At 35.5% G+C, this 25836-nt stretch overlaps 2 long non-coding RNA genes across 3 annotated transcripts; one reads left to right on the top strand and one right to left on the bottom strand.

Annotated features, from left to right (window-relative positions):
• Nucleotides 1-517: 517 nt before the first annotated feature.
• LOC131996391 (uncharacterized) lies at nucleotides 518-1277 on the top strand. Of its 2 annotated transcripts, none has more exons than XR_009397833.1 (3): nucleotides 518-672; nucleotides 886-997; nucleotides 1061-1277. It is a non-coding gene; the product is annotated as an uncharacterized LOC131996391 (long non-coding RNA). The 2 variants fall into 2 exon arrangements; XR_009397832.1 differs by lacking the exon at nucleotides 518-672 and adding an exon at nucleotides 709-792.
• A 13016-nt stretch (nucleotides 1278-14293) lies between these two features.
• Nucleotides 14294-16467, bottom strand: LOC106095065 (uncharacterized). Its single transcript, XR_009397691.1, has 2 exons — nucleotides 16306-16467; nucleotides 14294-14644 (listed from the first exon to the last, which is right to left on the bottom strand). It is a non-coding gene; the product is annotated as an uncharacterized LOC106095065 (long non-coding RNA).
• Between the last annotated feature and the right edge of the window lie 9369 nt (nucleotides 16468-25836).

Consider the following 25836-nt stretch of genomic DNA (forward strand, 5'->3'; position numbering starts at 1 on the left):
TTTTGATACTAAGTAAGAATGAGGTCAGTATAGCTATTGGTATCATAACGGGCACATAGGACTACGAGCTAACGTATGTAAAATCGGTGTGGTAAGTGATAGCATGTAGATGAGACGTTTGAGCATTTCCTTTGTCATTGCCCGGCTTTCACGTCTAACAGATACCGGCACTTAGGTGGGGACACAATACTAGACATGAACCAACATAGGGCATAAAATAATATAAAATATTTATTCCAAAAATATTAATTTTAATCTAATTTAGTTAAATTTTGATTAAAACAAATAAAAGGTGCAAAATTTTAGTGAATTTTACTCATCTGTAATAGTTGATAAACTTGGCTTTGGGAAGTAATTTTACTTAATCAAGTTTCTTCTCAACAAATTAAATATTCTTATAGAAAACAACGCTTTTATTTACCCAATATAAACAAGTTGTTATGTTGAGTTCTACGCTTGCTTGCTTTATTAAATTTGAAGAATAAATTTAACAAATATTCGTTCAAAATAGTTTACAAATTTTCCGAATTTGAGTATTATTGAGAAAATTAAATTGAAATACAAGTTTTAACTTAAAATTTTGTTGAAAATGAACTTAGGTTGACAGATTTTGTAATAGAGATGATTAAATCCATTTACTTTTCAGTAATTCCAACCCTATCTTTAATGAAGGTGCTTTTTAAACACGTTGTCTGTCAGTCGTGCAATCATCAATCGAACGAAGGCGTAGAATATCATAATTCAAGAGCGTTTGATTTGTGACTTCACTTAGTATAGGACAATAGATCTATGGTAGAAACTCTAAATAAAATAAATAAATAAATAAAATGACCAAAGTAACGCGAATAATGATATTCATCTCTTCTTTCTGTTCTCTCGTCTCAGAACACAATTACAGGAAGAAATTTAATATGCTGCAATGGTATAGTGGAAGTTAGTTCTAATCGCTACTGCTTAGAATAGCCCAAACATGCAGCGGACATGGCCTGAAATTTTGGTAAGCATCGGAACTTAAAAAACCTAAAAATTATTATGGTCTTAATTTAATTTTCTTTCGAAGGAACTTTTAAAATTGAAATGCGAAATACAATGTATGCAGTGATGGAATATTTTAACGCAAAGGATTTATAGTACTAATGACACACGGACGTACACTTTTTCCACCTTCCATTGCCGTTAAATTTTAACAGATTAAATAGTTAGTTAAATGTGATTTGAAAAGAATAAAATGCATTATACGGCCTTCTACTGACTGCCAAATTTAAATTGGCGGACATGGTTAGATCGACATAAAATGTCTTGACAATAAAAAATATATATACTTAATGGGGTCTGATACGAATATTTCGAGGAGTTACAAACAGAATGATGAAATTAGTATACCCCAATCTTATGGTGTAGGGTACAAAAATAAAACAAGTAAAAAGGCGTTAAGTTCGGCCAGGCCGAACTTTGGATACCCACCAGCTCGGGTATATTTGTTAACCACCTTTCGTCAAAATCCGGTGAAAAATGCATACCTTATGCCCCATAGCAGCTATATCGAAATATGTTTCCATTTGGACCAAATACTAATAAGTTCTAGGCATTGTTCAAATGTGTATAACAAAATATTGGTCTTTTTAGTTGCTATATCTAAAAATAAACCGATCTGATCCTTATACGACACGGATGTCGAAAAGCCATGAGTCGCTGTGTCAAAGTTCATTAAAATCGGATTATAAATGCGCCTTTTATGGGGTCAAAACTTTAAATCGAGATATCGGTCTATATGGCAGCTATATCCAAATCTGAACCGATTTGGGCCAAGTTGCTGAAAAATTTTGAAGAGTCTAACACAATTCACTGTGTCAAATTTCGGCGAAGTCAGACAATAAATGCGCCTTTTATGGCCCCAAAACCTTAAATCGAGAGGTCGGTCTATATGGCAGCTACATATATCCAAATCTAGACCGATCTAACCCAAATTGAAAAAGAATGTCGAAGGGCCTGCAAAATTTTGTAAGGCTGGGACCAAAATTGTGGCTACAACAGCTTTAAAAGGGCATATCAGAGGAAAGATATATATGGGAGTTATATATAAATCTGATCCAATTCGGATGAAATTTTGCACACGTACTAAGACGTCAATAAAAATCGTGCCAAATTTTTTAAAGATCGGACCAAAATTGTGCCTTCTACAGCCTTAAAAGACCATTTCGGATGAAAGATATATATGGGAGCTATATATAAATCTCACCCGATTCTGATGAAATTTTGCACACATTGGGTCGTTACAAAAAGCACTTCGTGCCAAATTTGGTCGGACCAAAATTGTGCCTTCTACAGCCTTAATAGGTCAAATCGGTTGAATGTTATATATGGGAGCTATATCTAAATCTGAACCGATTTAGATGAAATTTTGCACACGTATTAAGACGTCAGATGAAACATATTATGCTAAATTTGGTAAAGATCGGAATTAAATTGTGGCTAATACAGCTTTAAAACTGCATATATATGGGAGCTATATCTAAATCTGAACCGATTTTTATGAAATCAATAGCGTTCGTCCTTGGACCAAACAAGAGACTTATGCAAAATTTTGTTAAAATCGGACAACAAATGCGACCTGTACCTTGATTACAAGAATACATAGCTAAGGACATAGCTAAATCGAATCAGGAAGTGATTCTTAACCGATCGGTATACTTATCAATGGATCTACCTCGTCTCCTTCTTAGGGTTGTACACAAATGCACAAATCTATAATACCCTGTACCACAGTGGTGGTGAAGGATATAATAAGAAAAAATCAAATTGATGCTGTGAGAAGCAGCGAATCTATGGGACTTCGTAATATGGCGGTTATAACCCTTTATAATTCATCTACAAATTGCAACATTTGTCCAAATCCAATAAGAATTGAATAACAAACTACAATACATACTAAGCATTGCGTTTTTGAATGCTAATATACAAAAAGTAATGACTGAAAATACGACATTTTAAGGTTTTTTAAGAACATGTTTTTGGGGCGACCCGGTAGCCGAGTTGGTAGCGTGCTTGGATTACCAGTGCAGGGGTCGTGGGTTCGATTCCCGCCAGAAGACTTGGTCTGTCGCTACTGTGGTATCACAATGAACTTAAAATTATCTAAGTGAGTCTGTAAAGGACTGTCACTCTTATCTAACCTAAGAACAGGTTTTGGAATATGTTTATTAAGATTTATTAGCAATAAAAATTTCATTACAGCAATTATTTTCAAATGAGTCAAAAATTTGTCATAGGCTCGAAAAAACGAATTATTTCTTGTGATTTAGTTAAAATTAGACCAAATAGAAAACCATATTTGCAAAATACTTGTACATTTTAATTTACAACAACAATTTATTTCAGATGAGTTAATTTTATCATACACGATTGTTTACCATGTGTAAAGAATGAAGAAAAAATTAATGTGACAAGTATTCGTTAAACTATTCAGGAGTTCATATGATCGACCCAAAATGTATTTAGCGCTATACGAATTTCAATTTTATTGAAATTTAGTTCATTTTAACAGAACCATGGGGTCACTTTTTTTGTGTGTATTTAGATCGTACAACAAGCCGATGACTGGCTAAGGCGTATGTCCATAGTGGCATGGGGCGGATTAACATCCGCACCCTCTTTTCAACCTAACCTAACCTAACTTTAATGGTCATAGTATCAATCACCAGATATAGTTGGATATGACGGATTCAATTTGATTTTTTTCTCGGGTTGTTGGATAACAAAAGTTTGTGAACGAAGTCCCATCGTTTTTCATAAAAGTAGTTTACTTGTCGAAACATTCGTTCCTTAACGAAGCATCTCCAACAAATAAGGGAATAAAAACACGTTGCTTTGAGCTTAAATTAATTATTTAAATTAGTGAAATTGAAACAAAAAATGTAATTCCGAATTCTCTAAATCATGACAACAATTCAATTGTTGCAAACATTCAATTGCCAAAACTTTTAAACCAAACATTGTATTAAATTAGGTTAAAGCACCCATGTTCAGGTATATTGCCTTATTCTTTCGAACTCTCGTGAATTCGAGAGTTGGATAGAGGAACAATGGGAGATCGACTTATTGTATGTGGAAAATCATGACGATCAAGAAAGTGTATAATTTACAGGATCGTAAATCGATATTACGAGATGTTCACAACTGAACTAATCAGTGTAGTATAACTCTCATTCAATAGTGGGGGGCGTAAAACGTTTAACTTCTTAATAAGATACATACACTTGATAAAGATTACATATAATCTGCACTCAAAAAACGTTTGGGACATTTTGTGACAAACAAAATATTTTCATTTTATTGCGATTTTTTTTATTGTAACTGTTTAGTGTTGCGATTCAGCATTTCAAACGTTAGGTATAAATGTAGCACTATTGAATGTAACTAACTTTGCTTATTGTAAACCGCAGCCTATGGTAAAATTACCTTTCTTTTGTTGTAAAAGCTCTTTAATGGCAAACATATTTCGTTAGCCAACTAGCATTATTTGTTAACCGGACCAATAGTTTCTCTTGTGTCACCTACTACAGAAAGAGTGCGAGTATTTGAGCGTATAGGCGAAAATACTCACAATATTGGGCATTACGGTGTACGTAAATATTCCAAAGCAAGCCAATGGGCTTGCATATAATTGCAATTGTGTGCTCTTCACAGGTATAGACACATTCTTTATATCGACTGAGCGAAGAGCGGTCAATATGTTGATTAGCTCGGACGAGTGCGGATGGTAAAATCTGAAAATTAAATTTTTTTGGTACCTAAAAATAATGGTCCAATGACAAATATCATTAGAGCAACAGACAAACGGCTGCCAGAAAATTTTTAAAAAAATTGTGTGTCGAAATAAATCCAAATTATTTTTGAAAAAGTTTTAATTACCGATTGAGATCTGTTTATAATTGGAAAACATTTAAGCTTGAATTATGTAACAACATTAAATTAAAGTTGGATTCCTTTTCAATATTCAATACGTTAAATTAATTTATAAATAAAGAAAAAATAACTGAAAACCCTTAAAATGATGTTTAATATACCAAGAATGAAAGGTATTGTCAGATTTTTGCGTATTTTAAACGTGAACAAAATCCAACGTTTTTCAGAAAAGAAGTGTAGTTGGCGCACATTTCCTTTATGTCAAACGAATTATTTCTTGCGTGTATGGAGAAAAAGCAAGAGGTTGGTTTTTAGAGCATCTTTATTCGCCGAAAAATATCAGCAATAGTTGAAAAGTATTTAAATATTTTTAATGTTTTGATTAATCAAAGGCTATTCTCTCTGATATTATAATTAGAGAGAATATCCTATGAAAATTGCATTGTCAAGGATGTGGTGAGCCTTGGAGAAAATATATTTGTAAAAACATTGGGAAACTTTTTCATCCTCGATGGCAAAAATTTTCAGTTTGCTTTATATATGGCAACTTTGAAAGAGAGAAATTCGTTGAAACATTACATCCTTCCGATTAAAGCTTATTTTAAAGATGGCGCCATTCACTAAGCCGCCCGAAATGTATTAAAGTCCAAATAAATTATTGCAAAGAGGCCAAAAGATCTTCTAAATAATTACATCATAATATGAAAAGAAGTGCATTTCTTTAAAGCTATTTTTCTTGATGCAGTTTATAAGGCTTCAATAAGAACATTTAAAATAATAAAAAATACTTAGGAGGTAAGTATAAGTTCTATTGTTTTAGCCGCATTGTGGGTAATTATTCCAGCCAATATTTTAATTTTTTAATAATTATTTATTATTTCATAGTGTAAACATATTTCTAAAAATTTGCATTTAATTGAAATTGTGTTTTAAATAAATAGTAAGTAATGCTTTACATAAATAATACGTTATCGCAAAAAATGTATTTTCAACTGCCTTACGTTATCTTATGTGAGTCATGTGACACAGATATTGGAGGGATTTTTATAACGAGTTTAAGAAGTCAAGAGACTGAATCGATCGAATGGGAAATTATGAATTCTCTTATCCCTACAAAAGTTTTTCTCCAACAGCTTTTGTTTTTGAGATTAAGCTTAGGCCGATAATTTAGGAGTTTTACTTAGATTTTCGTTTTTTTTGCATTAAATAATATTTGTCGTATTGGTGGGCTTTCGATATAATTTCGTAAAGAAGAATTCAAATGATTTTGACGGCGAATCTATTTTAGAAAAAAATATAAGAATCCTATATCGAACTTTGTTAAATGACATATCAGCAGTACTTTAACATAGAATTTATTTTTATATTTCAGTAAGGACTTAATTATATATTCCAAACATATATTCACCACAAATGTAGCGAAATCTATTTGGAATATCTGACTCTATTCTTTTCCAGAACACTAACAAAAGTCAAACAAAAACATAAAAAGACAACAGTATTAAAGTAGAATTGATTGGTGCACATTTCGTGGGCATTTAATTACATTTGCAATTAAATGCAGCGAAATATAAATATACACATCGACAAGTCGCTCATAGTGCGTTTTGATAGCTGCTTGGACGAAAAGTCGTAGTCAGTATAGGTTAAATATCATCCTAGACCACCAGGTAGCCATTAAATCTTTGAGAAACTTATTTCTGAATACAAAAACGACCAGGGCTATCGCAGCTTGCACTGCATAAAAGTTTATCGTATTATGTAGTAAAAATTTAACCAAAATTGGTATACAAATTGTATTACGTTTTATGAAAATGTTCTCTTTTGTAATGAGATTTTGTTAAACTACGGTAACATATCCTATTTATCAAAGAAATTGCAAATAGTTTATATACTTAAAATGGGTGTGGAAATTGCCTAAAAATTTTTCTCTATAACCAGTTTAAAAATCTTAAATTAACGTTCAAAAATACTTCAGGAAGGGACAATTACATCGAAAAGTTGTAATCTGTGATACGCTAAAAAAATTTTGTATGGAATACAAATTTTATACGGAAAACAATTTTTTTTTAGCAAATTTTAACTGAAGCTTATTACATTATATTTTGAGGACATGGCAGTATGGAGTCCACCACGTTGTAAAAACAAGTTTAGTATAGAACTTTTTAGTTAGTGGGGAATGAAATATGGTACATGCTATCATTAAAAAAATGTAAATGCACTTTAAAGACATTTTCATTAACTTGTTGTAGAAGATATACTCCGTTACGAAACAATCAGCATGTTTTGTTATGACGTTTCTCATAAATTTTCATTAACGAAACTAATTTAGTTTTTAGGGATTTCTTACACATATTAAAAGAAAATTCACTTGTATTTAGTCAACTGTTTATGGTTTAATTCGTATTTTTCATATGATCACAATAATCCTAATTTAATATTTTTTAATAGCATTTCAGCGAAGTAGATGACAACGTCTTGTCAAAAAAATGTGTGTATGTCTTTGAATGTGTATGTGTGGATATGTTTTGTCTGCCTTTGTATGTGTTTGTATATTTCGACAGTTGTCGCGGTTAGTGGTTTTTCCTTAAAATTTAATTTCGGCCAAATGTGTGTCCTTGTATGAGAGTGAGTATGAGTATGTGTGAGTGCTCGTTGTGTCCTTACAATCATCGTATCGGAGAGGATAGGATTTTTTGTGATAAGTGTGACTATATAACCAATTAAAGATGTAGAAGGAAAATGAATAAATTATCGTAGCAGTCTGCTTCAGTTTCTTAAAGGTGAATAATTCGGAAAAATTAATTATTTTACTAACAAATAGCATTTAATTTTCACTGGAGCATAAATATTTTTTCATAACGCCTTTTATCAAAAAGCATCCAATTTTTTTTTAAGATTTCTGGTGCACTGTATGCAATTAAACGCAGGAAGCGTCATTTCAGGTAATCCTATTAAAATTATTTTTATTTGTTTATATATGTTTAACTCATTGTAAATAAAAGCTTAATAGTATAACACAAATTAGCATTAGCTACAAAGGCTATGAGATAGTATTTTTAATTATTTTATAGGTACTTGAACAATTAAATTTTTTGTTTTCATTTTAGATATTTTGTTTTTTTTTACATGGGTTTTAGTAGCAGATAAATATCCGAAATGGCAAGAACAAGGGTTAAAAACGCGCCAAAGAATACGTTTAATAATTCATCTTTAAAGTAAATAATTTCGCCATTTCGTTTGTAACACCTAGACCCCATAAAATATATATATTCTTGATCGTAATGCCATTTGAAGTCGATCTAGCCATGTCCGTTCGTCTGCCTGTCGAAAGCACGCTAACTTTAGAAGGAGTTAGAAGTTAACTTTCGAAGGCGCTTGAAATTTTGCACAAATACTTCTTATTAGTATAGGTCGGTTGCGATTGTATATGAGCCAAATTGGTATAGCTACCATATAAACCGATCTTGGGGGTTGACTTCTTATCCGAACCGATCTCCCGATTAGACTTCTTGAACTTGTAGAGGGCTCAATTTTTATCCGGTTTGGCTGAAATTTTGCACATATCAATTTGGTACTACTTCCAACAACTGTGCCAAGTATGGTCTTAATCCATCCATAACCTGGAATTGAAATTTTGCATATGTCGTTTTGGTATGGCTTCCAACAACTGTTCTAAGTATGGTCTAAATCGGTTGATAACCTAATATAAATAGCTCCCATATAAACCAATTTCGCATTTTGACTTTCAGAGCCTGTGGAGGGCGCCTGAAATTTTGGAGGTGGTATTTTTCTATAACTTCTAACAGCTATGACAAGCACAGTCCATATCGGTCAATAACTTGATATAACTCATATATATTTGAAAAAGTCAATCAAAATACTTGACAAATACTATCCATTGTGGAGGGTATATAAGACTCGGCCCGGCCGAATTCACCACGCTTTTACTTATTTCAGATAATTTTGAGTGCAACTTGAAAGTGAAATGCAAGTGTTATAAAATTATCTTTTTGATTAAGCGCAATTTAAATAAATTTAAAAAGGTTAAATCCTAATAAAATGATAAATATCCATCCCAAAGTAGGTATTTAAATGTGCGAAAACAACGGAATACAGCAGATCATCATACAAAACCATAATGGAGTTGGGCAAAAACGAAAAATGCCTTTAAAATAATTTCGAAATAAACTATGGAAGAATTTGAATTACCAAATAACATCTACTTATAATTGGTGAAATATTGAGTATTGAAATAACAAGTAAAAGCGTGCTAAGTTCGGCCGGGCCGAATCTTATATACCCTCCACCATGGATCGCATTTGTCGAGTTCTTTTCCCGGCATCTCATCTTAGGCAAAAAAGGATATAAGAAAAGAGTTGCTCTGCTATTAAAACGATATCAAGATATGGTCCGGTTCGGACCACAATTAAATTATATGTTGGATACCTGTGTAAAATTTCAGCCAATTCGTATAAGAATTGCGCCCATTGGGGCTCACGAAGTAAAATAGAGAGAACGATTTATATGGGATCTGTATCGGGCTATAGACCGATTCAGAACATAATAAACACGTTTGTTGATGGTCATGAGAAGATCCGTCGTACAAAATTTCAGGCATATCGGATAATAATTGCGACCTCTAGGGGTCAAGAAGTCAAGATCCCAGATCGGTTTATATGGCAGCTATATCAGGTTATGAACCGATTTGAACCTTATTTGACACAGTTGTTGAAAGTAAAAATAAAATACGTCATGCAAAATTTCAGCCAAATCGGATAGGAATTGCGCCCTCTAGAAGCTCAAGAAGTGAAGACCCAAGATCGGTTTATATGGCAGCTATATCACGTTATGCACCCATTTAAATCATACTTGGCACAGTTGTTGGGTATTATAACAAAACACGTCGCGCGAAATTCCATTCCAATCGGATAAGAATTGCGCCCTCTAGAGGGTCAAGAAGTCAAGACCCAAGAGCGGTTTATATGGCAGCTATATCAGGTTATGGACCGATTTGAACTATACTTGGCACTGTTGTTGGATATAATAACAAAACACGTCGTGCAAAATTTCATTTCAATCGGATAAGAATTGCGCACTCTAGAGGCTCAAGAAGTCAAGACCCAAGATCGGTTTATATGGCAACTATATCAGGTTATAAACGGATTTGAACCATACTTGGCACAGTTGTTGGATATCGTAACAAAACACGTCGTGCAAAATTTCATTCTGATCGGATAAGAATTGCGCGCGCTAGAGGCTCAAGAAGTCAAGACCCAAGATCGGTTTATATGGCAACTATATCAGGCTATAAACGGATTTGAACCATACTTGGCACAGTTGTTGGATATCGTAACAAAACACGTCGTGCAAAATTTCATTCTGATCGGATAAGAATTGCGCACGCTAGAGGCTCAAGAAGTCAAGACCCAAGATCGGTTTATATGGCAGCTATATCAGGTTATGAACCGATTTGAACTATACTTAGCACAGTTGTTGGATATCATAGCAAAACACGTCATGCAAAATTTCATCCCAATCGGATAAGAATTGTGCCCTCTAGAGGCTCAAGAAGTCAAGACCCAAGATCGGTTTATATGGCAGCTATATCAAAACATGGACCGATATGGCCCATTTACAATACCAACCGACCTACACTAATAAGAAGTATTTGTGCAAAATTTCAAGTGGCTAGCTTTACTCCTTCGGAAGTTAGCGTGCTTTCGACAGACAGACGGACGGACGGACAGACGGACGGACATGGCTAGATCGACATAAAATGTCACGACGATCAAGAATATATATACTTTATGGGGTCTCAGACGAATATTTCGAGTAGTTACAATAAGAGAATGACGAAATTAGTATACCCCCCATCTTATGGTGGAGGGTATAAAAAGAATAGACTTAGACATAAACATGACGCTGAATTAATTTATAATTAAAGAAAAACTAGAAAACCGAAAAACATGTCCTATATATCAAGATCAAGATCAAGGTACTGTCAGAGTAAAGAACCTTTATATTCGTCACAAATTCTTGCAAGAATTTATTTATTAAGAAGACATGTACTTTCATACTAAACAAAGACCAACGTTTTTCAGAAAAGAGGTTTACTTGGCGAAAATTTCCATTATGAGAAACGTTTTATTTTTTTACGTGTAACTAACGCAAATAAAATCTAAATTTTATTTTTATTTTTTATTTATTAAATTAATTTTCGTAAAACAGGAAAAAGAGATTTATTTTTAAGAAATACATCCTATTTTAAAATTTTTATGTTATAAATTAAGGGTTATCGCACGACAAATTCGTATGAAATTGGTATTAAAACGCATAAGAAGTTTCCTTATAATTATGTTTAAAATAAGCTGAAATTGAATTCAGATATCCAAACTCAGATATCAATTTGATTTTATTACACTCACATATACCTAAAATAAGGAATTGTGTATAATAAACGGTAAAAAAAAATCTTAAGCGCCAAATCACGGTCAATTTTACTCCCATTTAGTTAAATTTTAATTTCTTTGGGCTTCACTTTTTTTGAATGTTTGAGACTAGGAACAACTTTACAGAAACAGAGGAATAAATATATAATATAAAATTACGTAGCCCAATCAAACTTGAAGAGGTATTTAGCTTGACTGCCGTTGGCTACAGTAAAATATTTGGATGAGTTTTTATTGAAGATAAGATAAAATCTTACATTTAAGGTGATTCGATAAAAAAAACCTCACGCACAAAATGATTTCAAAATTTTTCTTTCTCCATTTTGGGCAATTTTTTGAAGTCACCGTAAACAGTTTCAAAATGGAACACAAGCTTTAGAGACACATATTGTATATGTATGTAATTGTCATTGGAGAGAATTAATCTCAGTGGGAGGTTGTCCTTGTTGCGGCAGAAGTGATATAAGTATAGAATAACTTTGATCGCATGCTCACAGCATTTGGGATTCATCTTTTTTCTAGTGTATCTTCAAGCATTTGAGAGCTTTTGGGTAGTCATTCAAAATCTTCAAGGCGTGCATTGCAAATGTTTGGGATCTGGTTAAACTTAGCAAAAGGGAATTCACTCCTCTCAGTGAAGTGACGGAACACACAAGTTAGGTAGAAGAGAAGCTTCATGTCGTCTCTCCTGAGACGATCTGCGTTTTGCAATTTCTGAAAGCAGTTTTTAATTCGCACAAGGAAGTAATTTGCACAAAGAAGTACTCGATGTTCATCGAGGTGCTGTGGGTTTACCTTTCTCATCGAACATTTACTGCAGTCGAACTAAAACGCATCTCTTTTAGCCATATTCACGATTGTTGTATCGACAACAATCATCGCAATTGTGCACACGGGCTGAACTCATCTAACATATTCTGGAGTCCTACTTCGATTGTTTGAGCTTTCCTATCTTTCAATTATAGCGCAGGCAACTTAATTTCTTTGGATTCATTTTTGAGGACAACGTCTAGATATACGACGCTCTCAAGGTATTTGCCGTCAAAATGCATGCTCCACTTCTCCAGATAAAGTGGGCTTATCAAGTATTCCTTCACTCGAGCAGCTTCCTTGTATATAGCCTTGTGAATTCCTGACGGAAATGGGGTTCGAATTTTAATACCCCCAGCGAAAAGCTGATGGCAGACTGTTGCTGCTGGGTGGGACGACAACTTTGAGCTTGAAATAATGCGCTTTGCAATGTCTGTTGAGTTATGCTTCATTTTCCTCGTTGATGTTGCATTGTAATCCTCCCAGGTGATACTTTCGGAACAATCAAGTATCGCTGAGTTGGTAAGTATGGAAACAGTCGCTTCCATTGCCCTCTTTCGCTTGGATGGGTGGATGGTATTGGCACCAGCAGATTTGTAACTGGAATAGCCAACGCATCCTCTGCTCTCGAATTGTAGTTTGAAGAAGTTACCTTATTCTTTGAACACCAATTCGCCTTCTACCTTGGTTATGTCAAACAATTCTTTTAATACATTTTTTGTTTTTTCTGCATGCAACGAGTCTTTCAGAAGTTTTGTTAGTTTTACACAAATGGCTTGAACGGATTATGCGGGAAGTTCAATGTTTGTTATATGGCATTTAGAGCGACCCTCTCTTTCCGTTCTTTGGTAGTGCGCTTAAGAAATTTGAAGCGTCCAATGACGTGGTTTTTCAATGGGATGCGACTCCTTTTACTAAATGGGCTACATTCTTTATCCACCTATTTATGCAACCCATTTCACTTTCCTTTCCTACTTAAATTGAATGTAATAACAGTGGCTATAATACACGATGCCCAAAATTAAAATGTGACTGTATGTGTGAAATAATCTCTTTAAGTATTTTTAATTCTCTCTCTTTGAAAATTCTTTATCCATGGGCTAGATTCTTTATCCACCTATTTATGCAACCCATTTCACTATCCTTTCCTACTTAAATTGAATGTAATAACAGTGGCTATAATACAGCGATGCCCAAAATTAAAATGTTACTGTATGTGTGAAATAATCTCTTTAAGTATTTTTAATTCTCTCTCTTTGATAAAATGAACTTAAAACAAGAAATTCCAAATAATGTTTATACTTTCCAATCGTTTAATCAATTAAAATCATTGTTTTTAAAACAAAAACGGAACAAGATGCGTATGCCCTTGCGCATGTTCATTTGTTGCTGTCCCAAAATAGACTGAAACAAAGAGAATAGAAATACGTGCGACGTGCCATGAACACAACCGTAAAGGGCTTGGCATCGCTGCTATAATAAAAAAAAACCCAAAAAGTATGTAAACCGATTTAAGGCTTGACACATTTTTCCGTGTTGGATTCGTATGATGCTACATTCAAATTTGACTATTATGTCACTCTGTTACGCAAAGAAAAATTCATTTGAGCTACGTACCTGCAAGCGAGATTTTCGGTAACGGTTTCAATTTCGCTAAGAATATATCAGGGCATTTCTTTGGCTGAGTTTACATGGCACATCTGATGTATGGTCATTGAAATAGTATTGGTGAATACAAGGGTGTATGCATCGTGTGTACACATAACCATCAGTCATGGCTGAAAAATCAAAATCATTTGATTTTTTTCGATGAATGACATCTATCGATTACCGTTTACAAAGAAATGTAAAATCATTAATTGACAGGTATTGAAAAACACGTTCTGTGACAAATAAAGTTAGGATTTTAAAGTTAGCCATTTTTCGTTGTTTGTGTGTGTTATGTATCTTAATTGTGATTTTCACCTGATTTTGCTGTTTTACAATAAAAGGTAGAAAAGTGAAATTGTATGATTTGTACGGAAAAGATGTCATCCATTAGGGACATCCCATGGATATTGTTTAAAATAAAAAAGTATACAAAATGATCTGATGATGATCTGTACGATCGTATGGTATCCCATAAATTACTGTACCGTGAATCATTATTTAAGTATATTTTGATTTAAAACCAACTAGTACATATCTTTATCTGCATGCCTTTACTGTGTTCCATATGCCATTCTGGACTTTCTTTCGTGATATTTTAGAATTTTTGAACGATTTTATTCTTTGTACTATAGTTTGCAAGATATTCTGTGACTAACTTCACCCATCGGACAGCACACATTGGTATGTGGAAAGTTTGCCCCTTTTCATTAAGGAACGGAATGTTTATGGGCAAATTTGCTTCGTTTTCTCTTTCGCCCCTTGAGGAATCGTGGTGATTGTCATGCGAATGATTTATCACAATTTTGTAAATTCTCATCATAAAATTTCTGAATTAAGCAAAGAAGTAGGAATTTAAACAAAGGGAAAATGGAAAATGTCAAATAAACCTACATACATATTTCAAATCTACATTAAGTTTTGTCAATAAGGCTGTAAACATATGAAACTTTTATGTCAATTACTTACTTTACAATTATAGAAAGTAGTATTCATCATTGATGTGCTATCATCAAAGTCAAATTCAAATATTATTTGGGAATCCCCCTTTTCTGTTTTATTTAGTAAAGGAGGCTTTGCCCTTGACAGCAAATATTTAATTTCATTGAAAATATAGTTTTTGTCAAAATGGGTCGTAAGCAAAACGAGGTTTCTGATGAGGTAAAAGTTTTGATAATAAAACACCACAGGAATGGTTTAACTCAAAAAACTATCAGTGAAATATTAAATAGACCACGATCTACTATACAATCCATCATCAGAAAGTGGACAGAAACGAAAACTGTTGACAATAAACCAAGATCTGGTCGACCAAAAGCACTTTCAGTTGGAGATGTGCGTTGGCTAGTGCGGCAAGTTCAGAAAACTCCGAAGACAAATGCGACCATTCTTCGTAAAAACACTATGGAATATTTAGGGAAGGAAGTTACTACACAAACAATTCGAAATACACTCAAAAGGCATAGTTACAGAGGAAGAACTGCACGTAAGAAGCCCTTTATAAATAAAATAAACCGAGTGAAAAGGCTAAACTTCGCAAAAATGTATGTAAAACAGCCCGAATCATTTTGGAAAACAGTCATTTTTGCAGACGAGAGCAAGTTTAATCTTTTTGGGTGCGATGGAAAGGTCATAGTGTACAGAAAACCAAATACAGAGCTTGAAGAACGAAACACAGTTGCTACTGTAAAACATGGTGGAGGTGGTTTAATGGTTTGGGGGTGTATGGCGGCTTCAGGAGCGGGAAATCTTGAAATTATTAATGGAGTAATGGATCATAAGTATTACATTGACATTTTAAAGAGGAATTTAAAAGATAGTGCTGTAAAACTTGGGCTTGGTAATAACTTTCAATATTATCAAGATAATGACCCCAAACATTCTGCTTTAAATACCAAGATGTGGATGCTGTATAACTGCCCCAAAGTCATTAAAACTCCTCCTCAAAGTCCCGACTTGAACCCAATTGAACATCTTTGGGAACATCTCGAACGCAAATTGAGAACGCGCAATTTTTCGAGCAAGAGTCAAATGCAACAGGTGATAATGGAGGAATGGACTAATATAGACCAAAATATAACCGCTAAATTAGTCCAATCGATGTCAAACCGTTTAAAAGAAGTTATAAGACGCGGTGGTCGAATAACAAAGTATTAATTTTTTTAAATTATGTTATTTATTTTTTTGTTTTTTTTTGCAATGATGAATACTTTTTTTGTTTAATTTTTTGTGTTCAGCTGTAAAATGGCCCTTTTTGTTCCAATAAATACTATTTTTTTCTTTAAAAACAATGAAATTGTGTACATATATATCACACAAGCACTACTGCATCATTAGTTTAATATGTTTTTATTCCAATTGTCTTTTGTAGACTTATTAAAAAAAAAAACATTGAATGATGAATACTTTTTTTGACCGCTGTATTTCAAATCTACATTAAGTTTTGTCAATAAGGCTGTAAACATATGAAACTTTTATGTCAATTACTTACTTTACAATTATAGAAAGTAGTGTCGGATGTCAGAATAGAAGCCCCTGGGTGCTTAACCCTCACCAATGCGTCTGACACATTGTGTATTTCAGCTTCGTTAACACTTCCCTAAAAAAGCCGGTATGCAGCTCTAACGAAATCTTTGATATCATAAGAAATGGATTGACATATTCTTAGCTGAATTTTCGGTTTGCTTTGTATTACAGGTTGACATTGTAAGCATCGGAGATTATTTTGGGGATCATTTCAAGAAAACTAATGCTCCGATGATTTTTTGTACCACGTAATGAATTTATTTGTAAAAAAGGCTTAATTTTTAAAAATGAAGAACGCATATCAGCAAAGAAGTATGTAAGATTGGGCAAACAATTTATAGGTTTTATTCACCATGTGTTTGATACCGAAAATTTCGATGGAGCTGTGAACCGGGCTTTAACTTGAATTGGGCACTCTTGATAAAATGTAATGTTTGAAGGAAAAATTGGGAAGAGGTCCGCAGATTTTTTAACAGAGCACGTCGTAAAAAAGTGGAAGTTTATTGGGTTGTGTATTACACACGGCTCAAGGAATACAATAAGATTACCAGAGCGGCAAAACTTGCCTCCTGGATGCTTTTCTGCGAACAGGTCGATAGCGTTAATGACGCCGCCAAGATAAAAAAGTTTCTCTCAAAAATTCATGTCCAAACTGATGCTTTAGCAGACGACATGGGAGTGAGAGCAGAGACAACGGAGGACATTTGAGGCTTTTGACGACAACGCATTTTTCACAGGATACGAAGGGACTTACGGAGACACCGGAATCTTGGAATAATGACGTTGATCGAAGGTTTATAATTACGGAATTTATGGTGAAGGAAACCTTGAGGCGCTTCAAACCATTTAAGTCACCCGGACCTGATGGAATATTTCCGGCGTTACTATAGAAAGAGGCAGACTATCTGGCGCCTCATCTGGCCAAAATTTTCACAGCGACTTGCATATACTCCGAAAGCCTGGCAGGAGGGGTGGTGTTTATACCCAAGCCCTGCAAGGCAAGTTATGCGACACCAAAGGCCTACAGACCCATAAGCCTTACATCCTTTCTACTCAAAACCATGGAACGTATTGTGGATACCATGATAAAGAGAGTAGGACATCCAGCGAACTGCTCAAATACAAACAACATGCTTATGTCAAGGGAAGGTCGGTGGAGACTGCCCTGCACAAGGCTGTGCATAAAATAGAAGAATCGTTGGATGCCAAAACGTACACACTGGCGGTATGTATTGACATCGAGGGGGACACCCTGATCCAATCCTTAGACCAGTACCGGGTGGACCCGGTCCTTAGAGACTGGATAAACCATATGCTAAGGAACAGGTGGATAAATTGTGTGTCCCATGAAATAAATATAAGGGAGAAAGTGGCTCAGGGCACGCCACAGGGGGGGCATTTTATCGCCACTGTTATGGATGACCACCATAAATGACCTTTTACGAATGCAGACTGAGGAGGGATTTGAACCCGTCTGCTACGCAGACAATGTTATAATACTTATAGGGGGTAAGAATTCGAACGAGCTATGCGGAAGGGCCGAAAAGGTCTTGCGTATGGCATATGACTGGGCTATATCCTCAATAAGACGATTTCGATATCTCGTAAGGTCAAAAACCGTTCGGGCCGTAGGTTCGAAATGGGTCCTGAATCCGAGGATAGTCTACTGGCTCTACAGGAGCGTGATTAGACCAATACTAACTTACGCCTCAGTAGTTTGGTAGACTGCTATGGAGGAAACGTGCAACATAACGACCATACAACAGGTTCAGAGAACATGTTGTCTTGGTATAGGCGGAGCGATGAGGATCACGCCCACAAGGGCCCTGGAGACTATTTTAGATATCCGACCCATTGACATACAGATTATGTGTAAGGCATCCAATACGGCTATGAGACTTAAGGCGATGGGAGCAGCTCATACCATCGCGGTATAATCGAGGCGACGATAGGATACCTAGGAGGAAAGGAAGAGGTTTCCGATCGGATACCTGAGATGAACCCTGAAGTCGAATGCGAGGCACTGCCATCGGCACAGTCTTGGATTGACGGAACCCTAGTATTGCCATCTAGAAGATCATGTAACACGGATGGATTAAAGCTAGAGGAAAGAGTAGGCATGGGGGTTTACATTGAGAACCCAGGGACTGAGATCTGTTTTAGACTGCCTGACCATAATACGGTCCTGCAGGCGGAGATCCAGGCGATCACGGAATGCGCAAAGTGGTGTGGTGCTAACGCGAAGACGTCGAGTGTGAACATCTTTACCGACAGTAAAATTGCCATAAGGGCAATAACAACCAGGACGGTAAGGTCACGAACAGACTTGCAGTGTAAGAAGGTGCGGCAGGTGATAGCATGTTTATTGTTTTCTTTTCTGTCAGACAACACGCTGGGGATGTACCCTATGAATGCAGTGCATTGCGTTGGCGAGGGGGAATTAGGAATTTGAGGGGGGAATGGGGGGGGGGGAGGAAAGGATGCAGTGCTTATTGACATTTGTCTTAAATCTTTGGATGTCAAAGTGGGTGGGAAAATATTAGCCGGAAGTCGATTCCCCATACGAACGGTTCGGGCGAAAGAAGAATTCTCTCTATAATGCATTGTGCGGTCCGCTGGCCAATCAATTACAAACGGGTGTGAGTTCCTGGAATGTCTAGTATCCCTGACATACATCCTTACATCAGGAATAAGAAGATGAATGTCAGACGAACACACACCATGAATGTACCGATAGAACCACACCGCCACGCCACACCCACATTGCGACGATGATGCAGGGAGGCAATAGAGTTGGATACCCCATTGTCCCCATTCAACGCCATCGCTCTCTCCTGTACACGGTCCAGTAGCTCCAGGGATGATTTTGAAGCTCCAACCCATACATGTGAGTTGTATTCCATTGTAATTCTTACACCGTTTCAGGAAGCCTAAACACTTGAATGCTTCTTTCGACACTTCAAATACATGTTTAGCCCAACGGACATCACTCTGTATTTTCATTTCCAGAACATCAAGAGCTTTTTGATTGCTCAACATCTACACAGTTGATAGACAATGATGATCGTAATGGGTCAGCGAATCGTTTGTGTGACAACAAGCAGCACTGAGCCTTCAGCGCATTAAAATCTACTCGATTTATTCGACCCCACTCAGAAATGGCCAGCGAATCCTGGCAGAGTGTATCGTCCATAACCCGCCTCTTGTCCTCAATCTCTCGGAGACTCGGCCTATGGTCGAATGAGTACGAATGACAGAGATTACAGTCATCCGTAAATGAGTAGATCGGATTCGATGTCTGATCTAACAGATCGTTGATGAAAATAAGAAAAAAAGAAGGAGAAAGGACAGAGCCTCGGGGTACACCTGCGGTCAATTTATGCTCATTGGAGGAGAACCAATCTATAACGACTCGAATAGTGTGATCTCTGAAAAGGCTCGAAATAAATCGAACGAAGCCATTACCTACACAAAATGCGACAAGCTTTGATAGTAGTGCATCGTGCCAGACCCTATCAAATGCCTTGGAGAGATATCCAAAGCCACAACCTTATTCTCATCACACTGGTGGATTGAGCGACTCCAACGTTCCGACAGAAGTGCCATGAGGTCGACCGTAGAGCGATTTCTGCGGAACCCATACTGTTGGTCGCTAAGAAGGTCATTAGAATCTAAATATCATTACAAGATGGTGATTAACCATGCTCTCCATGATCTTGGAAAGAGCGGAGCATATCGCAATTGCCCGATAATTCCCAAGGTTGTTTGCCTCACCCTTCTTGGGTATTGACTGAACGTTCGCAACCTTCCACTTGCGTAAGACAATTGTTGATATGCCAACCGGGCCCGGGGATGTATTTACGTCTATATTCTCGAGAACTCTTTTAACTCCACGAGTTCGAAAAAATATTTGGTGCATGACGCCAGACACATTTCGATTGAGGGAAGTGATTGATTTCTATCCGGCAGGGAAGAGTTTCCTGCAATTATATTAGCCAACACATTAGCCTTATCAACCGGTCAGTGAACGTTTGATCATCCTTAACAAGAGTTGGAATATATGAAGAACTACCCTTTACTCTTTTCACGAACGATCAAAAACTCTTACTTCCTCGTGTAGAGGCAAGAACCTTAATACGCAGACGCTGTTCGTAAAGAAATTTCTCGCTCCTCCTCCACATTGGCACACGAAGATCTTGCCTGCTTGCGCAGCAGTTCAGTATTGGCATTTTTATCCAAGCGCCAGTTCCTGAATGCTACCTCTTTCGATGTGACATCATCTCTGCATGTCTGGTTAAACCAACTTTTGTCGACTGATTTAGCCGTTATTGTCTTAACTGGTATAAATTTGTAGAGCATGCGGGGAAGATGATGAGACGTTGGAGCATTTCCTTTGTCATTGCCGAACTTTCGCGTCTAACATATACCGGCACTTAGGTGGAGACACAATACCAGACATGAACCAACTTAGGGGAGTGGTATTGAAAACAATTAAGGATTTTGTAAGTAGCACGGAATTCCTAACTTAAAATTTTCTTTTTAGAAGTTACTTTATAGTTTTAAGAGCGCACAACAAGCCGATTACTGGCTTAGGTGTATGTCCATAGTGGAAGGGGCGGATTAATAGCTGCACCCTCTTTTCAACCTAACCTAGTGTTTTTTTTGTTTAAGAGAATTTTAGCGATAAAAAAACAAACACTTACGGTTTGTTTCGCATGCCAATTAAAAATTAAGTTATAACCTAATTTTTTAGTTATATGCAGGATGCACTTATAAGGTGAGGTCATGCGAACAGCTGAGTAAAATTTTTATATATATTTTAATTTTGCAGTAAATCTAAATGATAAAGGCTTGATAACACAGCGGTGATTCTTTTCTAAAATCTTAAAAAGAACTTCTTCTTGATCCAATATTACATACATAAGCAATAAAACAGTGTAATAATGATGAAAACATACAAATATAAAGCACATTTGAAGAAGATAAGTTGTAAAAGTAATTGCGGATTTTTTAAAAGAAAGTAAATGCATTTTTAATAAAGCTTAGAATGAACTTTATTCAAATATATAATTGTCATTTTGTTCGATAACCTTTTGCCATCTTCCTGGCAAATTTAGTATTCCACGCTCATAGAACTTCTGGCCTTTATCTGCAAAAAACTGAACCAAGTGCGATTTTATAGCCTCATCATTGCCGAAAGTTTTACCATTTAAGGAGTTCTGCAAAGAACGAAATAAATGGTAGTCTGATGGTGCAAGGTCAGGGCTATATGGTGGATGCATCAAAAGTTCCCAGCCAAGCTCACTCAGTTTTTGGCGAGTGACCAATGATGTGTGCGGTCTAGCGTTATCCTGGTGGAATATGACACATTTACGATTGACCAATTCTGGTCGCTTCTCCATTTTTCATCTCCAGTTATGATTCGTTTTAAAAACAGGTCGAATTCATTGCGTTTAAGGTGCATATCACAAGTGTTGATTCGGTTTGTTAAATTAATTTCTTTCAATACATTAAAACTGACGCCAAACAAACAAATGTGAACAAAACTTCGCGCACTTTTTTTCTAAAGCAGCTGTTTCTAAAACAGCTGATAACTGACAGAAGAAAGAAAGCAATTACAGAGTCACAAGCCGTTGAAAAAATTTGTCAACGCCGACTATATTACTACTATATTACCGACAATTACTTTTTGGGAAATGGTTGCATGAAAGGACAAAATTAATCGGGGAGATTATACCACTGTAAGAAAATAAGAAAATGATGCAAGTTTAAAATAGCGTTCTGCGATAAATGTTGAAACACTGCTTTCTATGTTTTTCTATCGCATTGACACATGAATGCAACAAATGTAATGAGACTGCCACAGCAATGAGCACATATTGGCACGATGGAGCGTCGATAAAAGATTCTTCTAAAATATCCTTTTTATATTCAATTTTATGGATTTTTCAAATTGAAGTGCAAACTTTTAGATATATTAGACTTCAGCAATGAAACGCCCAACTTGTGGGTCATTATTTGTTTGAAAAAAGAATAAGCTTTTAATTGTTTTTTTACTTCTTCTTGGATACACTTTTTTTTTAGTTTAAGAGGACACACATGTTCTTATATGGTATTTACATTTATATTCTCTGCTTAGTTTCGTTAAACATTTTTTTACGCACGTATGTATGTATGTATTCCAGTAAATAAAACATCATTCTAATATATATGTATGTATATATGCTATTATTAAAATGCGTTCAATAAAACAGCATTAATGATTAGTTATGAAATAATTTAGTTATTTTGCATGTTTTTGTTTTTTCAATTACCACCAAATGCCATTTTTGTTAGTGGTAGTAGTGGAAAATTTTGTTTTAATTGTTCTTCTTTAAATATTGTTAAAGCGTAATTATTGCTTGTTTTACATTTGAAAAAAGGAACCTGATGTCTTAGATGTGTTACCTATTTAATTTATTTTCATTGGTTGTTTATTAAAAAGCTTGATTTTTTTTTTGTCTGTTAGTTTAGTTTGTTTGTTTTATTGCAAAAGTTTCGAGATAAAATAAAAAAAATTTTCATTTTCGGTTTCGTTAAGGTATAGACCTGCTATCCAAATTTTAAATGGTTGTTAATTTCCATTTGAAATATTGTTTTTTTTTTTTTTTAATTTCATTTCCGCTTTGTTAAGATACGAGTATTCAAATAATTTTGGTTTTTGAGTATTTAGTTTAAGGCGTTGTTTTTGTTTTTCAGCTAATTTACAATGTATATGTATAGATGGGTATGAAAGTATGAATGTATGAATTGGTATGTGTGCGAATTTTAAGTTCACGCATACATGCTCAGTTTCAGTATAGAATAAGGCTATTCAAGTAAAATGTTTGCATTCATTTGCACTTTTGTTTGCAAACTTTGTGATAATTTATCTTCTTTTATTTCTGTTAACTCAGGGGGTAAAATGTCGTTTTTATTTGCTTTTCTGTTTCAAGAATTTCGTAGACTTATACATATGTGTAAGTATTTATGTTTGTAATACTAGTCTTAAATTTTGTGAAAGGACTCGCTAATGTTTCTTAACATATGTATGTACATATGTATAAACAGACCATTGATTTAATACACACTTACTACAACATACACGAGAAATTTACATAAAAACGTTGTTTGATTTCATTTTCTTTCTATTACAAATAATTTGCTAAATATGTATTAGCATCTGTAAGTGTGTGTACGTGTAAATCTATATAAGTAGGTTTCTAGATAGGTTTGCTAATAAGTAAATATGCATTTTAAATGCGTTTTTTTCCTTAAGAATCACAATAGTTAAAGTTCAAGGGATAGTCGAATACATTGAGATTTCAAATTATTATAAATAAATATTAGGCTCATTTCAGCATTATCAGCATGACATTCCTTAAATAGATTTAGGCGGCTTCAAGTCGACTACAGGTCATACTTTAAGAGCCAGTCTCTCATTTTCTGGTCAAAATTGATCGTATCGATTTGGATATAGCTCCCATAGATATGATCGTCCGATTTGGACTTAAATTGCAATAATGTGGTAATGTGTTAACCGATTCACTCAAAATTTAGCAGGAACGACTCTCGACATTACTGGTAAATTGCATACAAATTGGTTCAGATGTAGATATAACTCCTATATATATATATTTCACCCGATTTTCACATCTAGAGTCATAGCAAGAACATTTATACACCAATCTTTCCAAAATTTTGCCCAACGCTTTCTTCTAAACCAACCATTGTGGTCGAAATCGGTCCAGATTTAGATGCTGCTTTCATATATATATTCATCCGATTTGGACTTATATTGCAATTATGTGGTCACTTGTTAACCGATTTTCTTATGGCTCTTGATATTACCGGAGGCGACAGGCTGATAAGGCGTATGCATCAGCTTGCCTGCGCAATCTGTCAGAAGAACGCATACCCGATGATAGGAACCTCAGCATACTATGTCGCGTACTCAAGAATGGCGACAAGACGGAATATGCCAACTACAGAGAAATTAGTATTTCAAGCAAAGGTATTGGTATCCCTGCGAAATTAATAAGTTTCTGCTGGATGGCACTTGCCTGCCGGAGAAGAATATACGAGATGCAGATGTGAGTAGATGTGGCACAGAAGAACACATGCTACTCGCCTATGCCGACGACATCGATATCATAGGTCGGTCATCGGAAGTAGCAACAGCAATCTTTAAAAGAATCGGAAGAGAGTGAGTGAAAATGGCTCTGGCCATAAGTGGAGATAAAGGCGAGTATTCTGTTCAGCTTTTCAAGCGGAATGCTGTCAAACTCCACATAAAAAAAGCGTCGGCGAAACCTTTGCTAAAAATAGGCGGAAAAGTAATACTCTGCTTATAGTGAGGAAAATGGCAAAAAACTATTATAGTGGCAACACTTGAAACTATCGCCGGCATCATTTTTGTTGGGTTTTTTTTGGCTTCAATGGTTCGTTTTTCTTTATTTATTTGTGAAAAATATATGAAATGAGAAAAACATTAGGTGCAGTTAAAGAAACGTGTTTTGGTATGGACACAAAAACATTTCATTGCTGACAAATTCCGCTCGGGGAACAATTAAAAATTCCTTAACACGAAATGGTTGGTTTCAACTCCCAAAACGCCTTGTACAACCGATCAGATAAATAAAATGGAGAAAGTTGGGAACCACAACTTTGAGATAGTCAGCAACTTTATCTACCTCGCCACCGCCGTAACCGAAGCGAATGACACCAGTTTTGAAATAAAGCGATGAATAATAATGGCAAACAGATGCTACTTTGGATTATGTAAGCTGTTTAGAAACAAGGTCACCTTTCGACCGGCGAAGATCACCCTATACTACCGATGTTGTTAAATGGTTCTGAGGCATGGGTGCATGGAGTGTTTGAGAGAAAGATTTTTCGTAAACTATATGGAAAAGTTTGCGTTAATGGAGAATATAGGCGCCGTATGAACCACGAGCTATACGACGACGATAGCATAGTTACACGTATCCAAATACAACGGCTGTGTTGGCTAGGTCATGTTGTCAGAATGGATGAAGAAGCTCCAGCAAAGAAGTCTTCTGAAGGCAAACACGGTGGTACACGCAAACCGGCGCGACCAAACGCCCGATGGAAACATCAAGTGGTGGGAGACACCTTGACATTTTGTGTCAGCGATTTTTTAATCAGCGCAGAAGATCGAGTCGTTCGGCTAGTGGCATATTTATTTTGAATATGGTTGTTCGAAATTTGATACGTTTTGTTTTATAACTCATCTGGAAACGTCCGTCGAGTTGCATCAAAATTGGTTCAGAATTAGATATAGCTCCCAATTTGCACTTATAGGGTGGGTGTAGGTATTATATAGTCGGGATCGCCCGACTTTTGCCTTTCCTTACTGATTTTATGGATGATGTCGTTTGCCAGGTAGTTGTCAGATGTGTGATTTTTTTTACAAAAGACATGCATTCTTGCTTTCGGTAATAATAGCTGCTTTTCC

The sequence above is a fragment of the Stomoxys calcitrans genome, chromosome 3 (assembly GCF_963082655.1).
Source record: "Stomoxys calcitrans chromosome 3, idStoCalc2.1, whole genome shotgun sequence".
Taxonomy (NCBI): domain Eukaryota; kingdom Metazoa; phylum Arthropoda; class Insecta; order Diptera; family Muscidae; genus Stomoxys; species Stomoxys calcitrans.